The following is a 12381-nucleotide window of genomic DNA, read 5'->3' as shown; positions in this document are numbered from 1 at the left end:
CCACCGCTCCTGTCAAAAAGGAGGCGCTAGGGACGCGCTAGTGTCCCTAGCGCCTCCTTTTCCCCGTTTCTACCGTGTCACCTAATTTAAATACAGAATCGCGTGCACCGGTGAAGGGCCGGTGCACTCGCCGGGAGAACGGGCATTCGTCCGCTCTCCTGCGGACTTTACTGAATCGGCCTGATAGTTCTACATAATTTGTTTGTGGTACCCATCAACTCATTTTATTGATACCCAATGTACTTGAGAGACCCCCTCTTCTCTTAGCTTAGGATATTCTGTATGTTTGCATCTCTCTCTTGCTCTTGAAAGGTATTAATGATGCCCATGAATTCAACCTTTTCCAGTGGAAAGGAAACTGTAGAACTAAGGTCTTGATATGAAACTTGAAGAGAGTAGACTTGGGAACAATGTCAGGAAATATTTCTTCATGGAAAGGATAATGGATGCATGCAGTGCCCTCCCAGATGAAGTGCTGAAGACAAGTATAGTAATGGAAGTCAAAACGGCATAGGATATGATGAAATGAAGAACTGAGGAGCAGCAGTTACTACCCTTAATAGAAGGCATGGGGTTTGCCTGAATGGAATGGCGTGGGGTATGCTGGTCAGACTGCATGCACCTTTTGGGTCTTTATCTGCCATCATTCATTATGAAGTATGCTATATATTTATTTTTAATATAATCCATCTTGTGAACTAACCAATATTCATATTACTTATGACATCATGTTTTTATTTTGGTTGTAATCTGCCTTGTGATTATCATAGGAAAAGGTGGAATGTCAAATGTTTATAAATAAATAAATAAGAGAAATCCCTGCATTAAAAAAAATGTGAACTGAAACATAACATGCATACTTTTGGGGTGGTGATATGGTATTTTATAGACTGCAGTTCCCATTGCATAATTTATAAAATACAGGCGTAACTGTATGCGCACTTGCTTATGCAGGTATGTGCTGAATTATGCATGCTATCGACAATTACTCTCTAAAGGGCATTGGGAAATATTGAATTTTATCACTTCATGTTTGCCGTTTTAAAAAAAATCCTTCAAAAATATTTATGGTAGTAAAAAGGACTCTAATGATTATTAAATAGGATTTTGGCTACAAAAAAATTTGTGCTTATGATTGTCCCATCTTTTTTAAGGGTTCATGCCATCAGTTGAAAGGGGATCTAGGGGGAGCTTTGGCAGGGAAATGTTTCTTTAGAACAGCTTTCTTGGAAGTACTCGCTTCTGGAACGTTGGAGGAACTTGTGAGAGGAGCAGCACAGTGCTGGCCTTCTGGCTGTAGTTATTCTCTAGTTTTAGATTTGTCTGATAGGAAGCTCACTTATAGACATAGTGGGCCTATTCCTCTGCTTTTCTAATATTATGGAGAGAGGGAGAATTTCCCTTTTGGCTCACAAAGGGAAGAAATCTCAACCCTCTGCAACTCTTTTTTGTGACTAAAGGATCTTTCGTGTTATACCAGAAATCCACAACTCTTGTAATCGGATTTTGGTGAAAGAGAAATCTGCAAGTGCAGCCTGTAGAAGGTCCATCTCATGGAGAGGACAGTGAACCCATCTCAGAGAAGCTTCCATACTTACAGATATAGTGGAGAAATTGCAATAGTAATAGAAGATTCCACATCTGATTCTGGAAAAATCTTAGAAGCAAAGGAAGCCAAAATGATACCCAGAACTTTCATCGATGAGTACGCATGTGCATTTATTTGAAACAAATTGGAAAATTTTAACAAAATTTCCCTACTTTGTTTCGATTTGTTTTTAAAACAAAATGAAAGAAAAATGAACAAAATATTGTTTCTTTAGTTTTAAAATAATACCAGTGCCAGTCTGCATGAAAGAAATTAACAAGGGCATTGGCCATGGTGTACCAGCACCATTTCTAAATATTTCTCCAGCACGTCAGGAGCAACCGGGGTTTGCTCCTGCCCTGTGAAGAAAGACAATAATATTAAAAGGGCTTGAGGGGAGGGTGTAGTGTCAGAAAGAGGTCTGGGAGGGAAGTTTTTAATTTCTTCCGAAGGGCCCAACATTCTTTGTTTTCTTTTTCTTCACAAGGGCGACCAAAATGGTGTGGAGGCTCTATCAGAAGATTTATGAGGAGAGGCTGAATGATCTTAATATGTACACCCTGGAAGAGAGGAGGAGCAGGGGAGATGTGAATCAGACCTTCAGATACCTGAATGGTTTTAATGATGCACGATCTGCAAACCTTTTCCATTGGAGAGCAAACAGTTGAATTAGGAGTCATGAAATGAAACTCCAGGGGGGGGCGACTCAGAACCAATGTCAGGAACTATTTCTTCATGCAGAGGGTGGTGGATGTCTGGAATGCCCTAATGGAAGAGGTGGGGAAGACGGAAACAGTAAACTAATTTAAAAAAAAGTATGGGATAAACACTGGATCTTTATAGGCTAGAGGTGAAAATGAAGAAAAGGGTGCTTGGGGGTAACCTGCATGGAGCGGCAGCTGCTACCCCTAACAGAAGGCATGGAGTTTAGTACACTTAACCAATTAGCTTTCATGATTATGACACAACTGCAACAACATCACTCTCCGCTCTGATGGTGAGGGGAAAAATGGGAATTGGATTCAGATAATAGCCAATGCTGACTTTTACAGTCTGGGGTACTTATACGCAGACATTAGGGCAAAAGCCAAGATCAAAAGCTAAGCAAGTTCAAGCAGCATCATTGTATGAATTATCAAAAGGTTGCTCACCCTGTGAAAATGTCGCTAGCAGTAATTTTGTTATGGGTTTGACAGTTGCTTGGTTTTGATTGTTAAAATTACCACCCTTAACAAAAGGCTTGAGAGTAACCTGCATGGAGTGGCACTACCCTCAACAGAAGGCATGAGGATTACTTAAGCAATTAGCCTTGATGCTTTTGATGCAATTGCAACATTGCTATGCCCTCCAGACAGGCATGGGGTGGGGGAAGGGCTATTGGATTCAAATGACAACTAACACTGAACCACGATTTTTACGGTCCAGGGTACTAATTTGCAGACTTTAGGAGAAAAGCATAGGACTGCTTCTACGGCCAAGTCCAAAGCAAAGCACGTTCAAGCAGCACTGTCTGAATTATCAAAAAGGCTGCTCACCCTGTAAAAATGTTGCTAGCAGTCATTTTGTTATAGGTTTTCACAGTTACTTTGTTTTTATTGTTAATATTACTTCCCTTAACAGAGAAATGGGGGTAACCTGCACAGAAAGGCAGTTACTGCCATAAGAAACTTGCTGGGCAGACTGGATAGATCATTTGGTCTTTTTCTGCTGTTATATGTAACTATGATTTTTACTTTGTTTGAAATGAAATGAAAAACAAAGTGAAATTGAAAAAAATGTCTCTGTACTCCTTCACTGCTGATCTGTTTTGTGTATTTTTGTTGGACTGTGTGTGTGAGAGACTAATTCTGGAAGAAGATTTTATTTCCAGCCCTTTAACATGTTGCTTGAGTAAAATGTATTTTTATTGATAGAAACAACAAATCTGCCTGTGCAAAGCATTATTTGTAAATGTGATCCCTTTGGTCCTAGAAGTAAGTTGCTTCCCTCCTATCAGGAGGGACTCCTGGGATTGCACCAAGTCTGTCAGATAAGTGTCCGAAGATATGTCCCTTTTTCCAAGGAAAGACCCCCCAAAAAAGTCACAGCAGGAATGAGAAAACTGCAGAAATCTCCAGGTGCCATGACCAGGCCATTATATACAGTCATTGTTCATTTTTAGGTTCAATAATTTTTATCATAGATCACATTTTGTATTTTTTTTTTAATTGATTGATTGTACAAAGAACTATGAAGTAAAACTAGATTTTATCAAAAAGTGTTAACAATCTCCTTAAAACAAATTTCCTTCATTTCCTGCCCCTTCCTTTCTCTTACTGTATGGTGTGGTAGAAACTTTCAAATGCTGGGTAGACTATAGAAGTATTCTGACATTCCCTGTGACTGTGCAGAAATTGCTGTTTTTCCATTCACTGTATGCCAAAAAAATCTTTTAAGAATTATAAAAAAAATATTCTGACATTCACTATACCTGTAATTGGTTACTTAACTTTTAAAAAGTAACCTCTGGAGCACTGTATGGATGTTTAATGTCATCGGAGTTGTACGTTTTTGGTAAGACAATGGATTTGGCGTAGTTTTGACTTTGTTGCCAGAGGATGTGGTTAGTGCAGTTAGTGTAGCTGGGTTAAAAAAAGGTTTGGATAAGTTCTTGGAGGAGAAGTCCATTAACTGCTATTAATCAAGTTTACTTAGGGAATAGCCTCTGCTATTACTGGCATCAGTAGCATGGGATCTTCTTAGTGTTTGGGTAATTGCCAGGTTCTTGTGGCCTGGTTTGGCCTCTGTTGGAAACAGGATGCTGGGCTTGATGGACCCGTGGTCTGACCCAGCAAGGCAATTTCTTATGTTCTTATATGTTCTTATTGCCTGGTGTTAGGTCTCTAGTAAGGCTATAGATTTGGCACATTTTATAGTGTGAGCTCTGCTGGAAGAAATAGGGCTCTGGCATCCTATGCATGCTATTGTCACCACAATTTTGACACATTATTCTTTTAGAAATGCTAAGAATTAGCAAACTGTTACTGTTCTGTGATAGTCCTATGTATTTTTCATAGGTCCATCGTAATGATAGCTACAGCTGAATTAGCAGAATAGTCTTCTCTCAAATTCTTCCCCCTTTCCTCTCCCCCCGTTACTGTTTGTCTTCATTGAATCATCAACTAACATAAACAGGAGATGAACTTCAAACAGATCAAAGAGCAAAAAAACCAAGTGATCCATTAACTTCTTTTTTAAAGGGCAAACACATGGGTAATTACTGATAGTCATGCCTTGCTGTGCACATCTTCCTTCAGCTGTAGATGAGATTGTATTCCCTCATCCCCAATTCTCAACAATCCCTGCTATGGATCCATGATGATCCATGAACCATACATAAGGTTGCAAACTGTCCAGATTTTCTCTGGACAGCACAGAATTTTAAGGTACTATCTGGAAGCCAGATGGAGGGCTAAAATGTCCAGAAATTGCCTGGATTTTAGTCCTTCTTTCAAGTGAGGTTGCTTTCAGCGTCCGCATCTCCTCAACCAGCCTGAAAGAGCAGTGGTTTAACTCCACAGCCAATGGTGGCGCTATACACCCTCCAGGAAGTTGCCTGTGCATGCACAACCCCACTCCTTGCTACAATCTCGGCTGCCAGTGGCCCAACAAGAAAAGGTTCAGCAGGGCCTCCAGCACTTACCCTTCTATCCATAGACCTACAATGAAAGACCTTGCAGGGCTACTGCCACAGCTCTTCCTAGCTCCCACCCACGGCAAAACAAGAAAAGAGGCCAACGACAACTCACCTCCTGCCTGCGGCACCTCTTCTCCCAGCCGCAGCACAATACAAAGTGGAGCCACTAGCACCTCTCCTTCTGCCCAGGGCCCAACAAGAACAGGAACAGTTGGGCTGTTGGCACCACCCCTCCTGGCTACATCCAGGGAAGAACAAGAAAAGGGGCCAACAAAAACTCATCTCCCACACGTGCCACCTCTCTTCCCGGCTGCAGCACAACAGGACGTAGGGCTGCCAGCATCTCTCCTCCATACCGCAGGACACTAAGTAAAGGCCACTGGCACCTTTTCTCCCATCTGTGACAAAACAAAAGGCCCAGGGGAACATAGGTGTGCTGAAGCAGAGGCCAGGAGAATGTGTGAGAGCCTATATGTGTGAGGAAGAGAGAGTCAGTGTGTATATTTGTGTGTGTCTGAGAAAGAGTCAGTGTGTGTATGTGACAGAGAGAGAGAGCCTGTGTGAGCCTGTATGTATGTTTGAGAGAGAGAGAGAGTGTGTGTGTAAAAGAGTCCATATGTACCTGTGGGAGGGAGAGAGAGGCAATGAGTGTGAGACAGCTTGTCTGTGTGTGTGGGAGGGAGAGAGAGTCAGTGAGTGTGAAAGAGCCTGCATGTGTATGTGGGAGAGAGAGAGAGAGAATCAATGAGTATGAGAGAGCCTTTATGTGCATGTGGAAAGAAGAGAGAGTCAGTGAGTGTGAGAAAGCCAGTATGTGTGTGAGGGAGAGTCAGTGACTGTAAGAGATCCTGTATGTGTGTGTTTGAGGAAGAGAGTCAATGAGTATGAGCGAGCCTGAATATTAAGGGGAAAAAGATGGTGAGTGTGAGAGAGCTTGTGTGTGTGTGTGTGTGTGTGAGAGAGAGAGAGAGCCAGTGAATGTGGGAGAGCCTGTGTTTTTGTGAGTGAGAGCCAGAGTTTTGTTTGGGTGAGTGAGAGAGAATCTGTATGAGTGAGAGAAAGAAAGTGAGCATGTAAGAGAGGGCTTGTGAGTGCCTATATGTTTGTGTGTGTGAGTGTGCATGAGAGTGAACATATGTGAGAGTGTGTTTGTGAGAGAGAGAATGTGTGTGTATAAGAGAGACAGGATAAAGTGTGCACGCTTCCTCTCCCCCACTAATCCATGATAATCTAAGATGACTGGAAATCAAAAGTTCTCAGATATGGAGTCCTGGAATATTTTTTCCCCAATTTGTTTGAATCATTGGACTTTATTTTATCTGTCTGCTGTTTTGAAATATTTTATTGGTGTTTAGGAAAGATTTGTAGTCATTATAATGGATGAAAAATATAACCAGAGGAGTTGATTTGCGTATAACTAGGGATCATGAAATGAAATCCCAGGGAGGAAGACTCAGAACCAACAGCAGGAAATATTTCTTCACGGAGAGGGTGGTGGATGCCTGGATTGCCCTTCTGGAGGAGGTGGTGAAGACAAAAACAGTGAAAGATTTCAAAGGGGCGTGGGATAAACACTGTGGGTCCCTAAAGACTAAAGGATGGAAATGAAGAAAAAAGTCCACAACTTGCTGGTGTGGCGGTTACTACCCTTAACCAATAAGCCTTGATACTGTTGATACAACTTCAATATTGCTCTCTGTTTTAACGGTAGGGGGGGGGGGGGGAAGAAAAAAAGGGGAATCAGATTCAGACAGCAATCAATAAGGACACTAAAGTTTAAGGTCTGAGAAAACAGATAAATATGGGGGTGACTTGTTGATGCAGCTGTTACTACCCTTAACCAATAAGCCTGATACTTTTGATGCTACCACAAGCTTGCTGGGCAGGCTGGATGGACTGTTTGGTCCTCTTCTTCCATCATTTCTATGTTTCTATGTAAGTTTAGAGATGGCCTCTTCGAAGCACACACAGGGCCCCTGTAACTTTGTTACTTTTCCTCCTCTTATCCCTCTGTGGCAATCTCAGCCCCTCTCTCCCTTTGCTCCTCTGTTATGGATAGATTGTTTGCTCACTTGAATGTCCTGTCCCAGCTCAAGGAAAAACCTTTCAGAGGTACCTTCAGAGTCCTCCGAGCCCCAGCGCAAGTCCCCACTGACCCAGTTTGGCCTCCTGGTCCAGAAGAGCTCCTGTCCTGGTTAGACACAGGTTCAAGTCTTGGAAGTCCTGGGTAATATTGCACCCTTGCTTCTCCTCCTTAGGCTTCTAGGGATTTTAGTGGAAAATCCTCGCCTCTCTCCTTGCTGTTCCCTTCTGTCAATCCTGGCAGAGGATCACAGCTCCAACCAATTTCTTTCAGTGCAAATCTGAAGCAGCTCCTGACTCAGGAGAGTTGGGGCCTTTTATTATCTCTGATAACTATTAAGCCCCCTAAGTGGATGCCCCCCGCCCCTGGTTTGTCAAGAGGGTAAGAAACACTCCCTGACACAAAAGATGACCCAGGGCTCTGGAAGATTCCTATGCTTCTTAAAAATTGACTTGTTGCCTCCGTGCACATCCTGTGCACTTCCAGTAGATGTTCACTTAGGGCTGGATTTTTAAACCTACGCGCGCAGGGTACATTTGTGCGTGCTACCCGGCGCGCACAAATGTATGCCCGATTTTATAACATGTGCGCGCAGCCAAATGCATGTTATAAAATCCAGGGTCAGCGCGCACAAGGGGGTGCACACTAGCGCGTCCCAGGGTTCACGCACGTCACCGGGCCTATGCAAAATAGGCTTGGCGCGCGCAGGAGCGGTTATGCGCATAAATCCTGAGGATTTACACGTGAAACCCTTTTAAAATCCGCCCCTTAGAGATCAAAAGATTTGTAGCTCACAGGCCTCCTTGCAAAGGAAACCTGTCTGACACCTGCACTCCTGCTAACATAATCAGCCTCCATACTCCTTTCTGTGGCATAGGGGGCCACATTTCTCCCCCTCCTTTGCAAAGAAAAATTGTGAAATCCATTGAAACAAGTTTTCTTTCACATAGCTCCATAGACATTATACATAGACACAGGAATAAACAAATGCTTTGCAGGTTTCCTTTACAGGTAGCAGACATCTAGCAGGCCCCCCATCCAGCACAGCAACACATCTGAAGATGGTAATCTGGACCCTGTAAATACAAGGGGTTAGACATACCAAGCAATATATCACAAACATAAACCATTTCCTTTAAGGGAAGAAAATCTTTTAAACACCCCCAGAGCTCCATAATTCTCCACCCTGTACCCCAGTAGGGAGTACAAACTTTACCAATTGGCTTTAAAATGTTTACTTTTCTTTCTACATAAATGATACTCCTTAAGGGTTGATGATTTCAAAATAATATACTCAACACGACGTCAACCTTGAAATACCTTTAAATTGACTCTGAAAACTAGAATGGAATCCCAATATTCACATATACCTAGTATGGGTTTAAACGACCTTCATAACGCCCTGTTGCGGACAGGACAGTGGACCCTTGGGCCGGCCTGGCGGAACCGGAGGCTCCTCTGTAGTAGGTAGGCCGGCAGGCGGAACCACGGCAGAGGCGCAGGTAAAGTCTTCACCCTGGAGATCCGAGATCCCCCCAGGAGGAGCCCGTGAGGATCCAGACCGCTGGGACTTAGGTGACATCAGTGAGACTGGCGGAGAAGAAGGAATCTTCACCCTGGAGATCCGAGATCCCCCCAGGAGGAGCCTGTGAGGATCCGGACCGCTGGGACTTAGGAGATGGCAGTGAGAAGAGATGCGAAGACGGTCCAGAAGTCGGGGCGGGCGGCAGGCACGGAGAGTCAGGAGCAAGCTGGAGTCAGGAGCCAGAAGAACAAACCAAGGGTAGCTGGCACAGGAACAGCAGGAGCGGAACCAGGAACAGCAGGAGCAGAACCAGGAGCAGCAGGAGCAGAACCAGGATCAACAGGAGTGGATCCAGGATCAGCAGGGACGCAACTTGACTCTCAAGCAGAGGAACCTCATTGCAAGGCGATTCTCTGCAGGCAGACGCTGGCTTAAATACTCTCCTGGCGGCTGACGTCATCCAGGGGGCTGTCCACCGCTTCCGGGTGCTGGACCTTTAAAAGGTCCCTCTTCACGCGCGCGTGCCCCAGGAGGGGCGGAGCCAGCATTGGGCCTCGGCGGCGTCTCCCTCGTGGAGACGCCGCTGCAGTGTGGCCTGGCAGGCCCGAAACACGCCGGGACCCGACGCGACTCGGAGCGGGGTAAAGCAGGTAGACTAGCGACCGGGACCGCAACACGCCCCACGGTATTTTGGGCATTACTGTTCCATTTTAAGCCGCTAAAGGGGCCATTTTTAATCATCGGTCGAATTCAGTCGTGCACTCCAAGATGTTTTTGCTTCTTATTCTATTTGCTTTTTTTCTTTTTTGGATATGTTAAAAATGAATATTGTATAAGGATCATAGTGCGTATTAAATTCAAGGTGCTTGCCTTTCACCAATATCACAGTTCTATTCAGTTTAAATTCAGGTAATGCCCTTGAATAGATGACAGAACTCAGTGCAGCTCTATTCGGTTTGAATTCAGGTACTTCCCTTGAGTAGCTAGCAGAGCTTGGTCCAATTCAGGTACTTCTCTTGAAAAGATGACAGAGCGCAGTCCAGCTCTATTCGGTTTGAATTCAGGTACTTCCCTTGAGTAGATAGCAGAGCTCGGTCCAACAAGATCACGTTTCGCATCCCAGCTGCCTCCGGGACTTCTCTGGTATCTGGTTTGTGTGTTCCATTACTCAGATATCAAGAGATTATTCTCAATTTTATTTCATATTTCTTCTAAAAAGACAAAAACATTATCACTACCACATTCATGGGATTTCAGCTTTCTTGTACTCACTTTTCAGGAATGAACGTACTCGTCCGCGAGCGTTTTCATTACGGCCTCGCGGCATTGGAGAAAGATACCTCTTATCTGAACTATCTGTTTTGTCTTGCATTTATACGCATGCCCATGATTTGATCTATGGGCGGGCTACTTATGATTGTACACAGATGATTTGAACTGAGATTGTTGAGTTCAGAATGAATTCACATGAACTGTGTCCATCCTATTTCTTGGTTGAGCCCATATGGGGAGACTGTGCATAATTGAAAGATCCAGCACTGTTCGTGTTGTCGAAGTTGCTTCACCCTGTCACCTCCACACCAATGTGTGGGGATGTATTCCAAGATGGTCCATCTTAAGTCTTCAAAGCTGTGCTGGTGTTCAAGGAAGTATGCCACCATCTGTCAGGTGTGTCCTGACAGAAAAAAGGTTGAGAACCACTGCATTAAACAGTCCTATGGCATATCCTACTGCTGCATCATTGACTTTATGAGAGGAAAGGGGTCACTAGCCTAGAGCCTTACCCCATCCTGAATCCTCTCGCAGTTTATGGACTTTACCGGATGCTGTACACAGTCTCAAAGTACCATCAACATTCACACCCACACACACACCCATACACACACACACACACACACACACAACCACCCAAATCCCACCCCATCCAATCCCCTCAGTTCCCCCATATATCCCATAAGTTACAAAACAAACTTTTCTAGACCCCTTAGCCAGAAGAAACCTGCCGGCCCCCGAAGATCCTAGTGAGAGGTCTCTTATCTTTTTTCTTCTTCCTCCACCAATAAGAGGACATCTGCTTCCACCAAGGTCTTCTGGAGCCAACAGGGACCCTGTCAGTAGACATAAAGCAATTGAGTCTGGATGTTTAGCCTACCACGCAAAATTTAGATAGGATCCAGGCAAAGCTACAACTTGGTATCAGCACTCCTGTAAGAATGCATACAATTTGCCAATGATGATAATAAAGCAGAAAAAATAAAATATGGCACATCTCATATCTTAGCAAATAGTTGCCAACATTGAACATTGGTAGGCTTTAAAGAACCAAGATCATAACCACAGTAGCCCGAGTCAACCTGTGGCTAAGAAGACATAACTAACTAGAACTGCAAAGTTCAAATCAACAAGACATCTGATCAATAGTTGCAGCTGCTTCACCACCATGCTTTTTATCCATCCATAAAAGAAATGGGAGACTGAATGTTGCAGGGACCACCATGGTAAATGGAGCAACTCGAGTTAGAAACTGTGCAACTACAAAGTTAAGGGCGGATTTTAAAAAGGCCACGCACGTAAAATCCGCCCTTTACGCACGTGGCCGGGCCTAGTGCGCACCAAGCCTATTTTCCAAAAAGCCTGGTCACGTGCGTAAAGACCGGTACATGCATAAGTGCGGGCCTTCCTGAAAGAGGCAGGCTGGGGGGAGTTTTCTGGGCAGGGCGGATGGGGTGGGGCAAAAGATAAAATAAAAATAGGGGAAGCTAGGATAGGGATAGGGGGATAGGGGAAGGGAGGTTAGGGTAGGGGGTTGGGAAGTTCCCTCCCAGACCGCTCCTTAATTGGAGTAGACTGGGAGGGAACTGGGGAAGGCCCCAATGTCAAATTAGCTAATGAAATTAAAAACACATACAAACATGTTTTAAAAATTACCAAACTCCAATAAAATATTTCAAAACAGTATACACATCACATCCAATAATTAAAACTAATAAGGATTTTAAAAAATCCACCGATCTCCATAACTGCGAACTTTAGATTTCCAGTCACACTGAGATTGATGTAGATTGGAGGAAGGTGCACAAACTGTAACCTTGCTGTTTCTAAACCACACACACACCTGGCAGAATTTTTAAAAAATAAAATTGCCAAATTTACGGAAATTTTAGATAAAACGCCCCCACAAGACATCGCATTGACTAGTAAAGATGGGATAAATTGGTCTAACTTTGATAGGGTCTCCATTATTGAAATACCTATTTTCTCCTGATGTCCCAGGAGCAGCAGCTCCTACACTCATATCTCCTCTCTCCATTATCTTGCAGCCAGCCATCTGAGGAGGTAGGACTGTCCCAGCTTCTGCTCAAGCGGCAAGTCCTCCTTGCTGTGTCTGTTCAGAGACACTTTGGTCTTGAAACACAACCCTGCCGGTTTTGCGGAGGGGAGAGCTACACACCGGGCTTCATGGATCCGGAGGGCTTAAGGTCCCTTCATCAGGTAAAAACACATCTCCT

This window comes from Rhinatrema bivittatum, chromosome 8, assembly GCF_901001135.1.
Source record: "Rhinatrema bivittatum chromosome 8, aRhiBiv1.1, whole genome shotgun sequence".
NCBI classification, from domain to species: domain Eukaryota; kingdom Metazoa; phylum Chordata; class Amphibia; order Gymnophiona; family Rhinatrematidae; genus Rhinatrema; species Rhinatrema bivittatum.
Note: the sequence above shows the minus strand (reverse complement) of the source record.